This window comes from Phalaenopsis equestris, unplaced genomic scaffold, assembly GCF_001263595.1.
Source record: "Phalaenopsis equestris unplaced genomic scaffold, ASM126359v1 Scaffold000873, whole genome shotgun sequence".
Lineage (NCBI taxonomy): Eukaryota > Viridiplantae > Streptophyta > Magnoliopsida > Asparagales > Orchidaceae > Phalaenopsis > Phalaenopsis equestris.
In genome coordinates, this window is record NW_018165313.1 from 370,546 (window position 1) to 371,333 (window position 788).

Consider the following 788-nt stretch of genomic DNA (forward strand, 5'->3'; position numbering starts at 1 on the left):
GATTAGGAGAAGTCTCACCTACTTTTGTAACTCTTCAATTAGCAGACCGATCAGTTACATATCCTAAGGGAGTTATAGAAGATGTGTTAGTAAAAGTTGACAAATTTATCTTTTCGGTGGATTTTATTGTCTTAGATATGAAGGAAGATAAAGAAATACAGATTATTTTAGGGAGATCATTTTCAGCTACTGGAAAAGCTATGATAGATGTTCAAAAATGAGAATTAACTATGAGAGTAAATGATCAAGAAGTGACTTTTAACATTGCAAAATCTATGAAATACCCTGCTGTTGAAAGAGATAATGAATGTTTTCGCATGGAAATTATTGAACATCTGCTGAATGAACATTTTAAAGAACATTTTGAAGATAAAAAGTATTTTGAAGAACAATTCAAAGAAAATGATGAAATTATTCCGGACAAATTAGAAAATGAAGAATTAGATTAAGTTCAGGAAAGATTTGAAATGTTGGATATTATAGAAAATGCTGATAAGAATCTATTTCCATCAATTATTAAACCACCTGAACTTGAGTTGAAAACATTACCTAACTACTTGAAGTATGTATTTTTGGGAGACTCATCTACATTACCTGTTATTATATCTTCAGAATTAAATGATTTACAAGAACAAAGACTGATAGATACATTGAAAAGATATAAGAGAGCTTTTGGTTGGACCTTAGCAGATATTAAAGGAATCAGTCCTTCGATCTATATGCACAGAATTATATTAGATGAACAATATAAAACAAGAGTTGATCCACAAAGGAGATTAAATCCAATG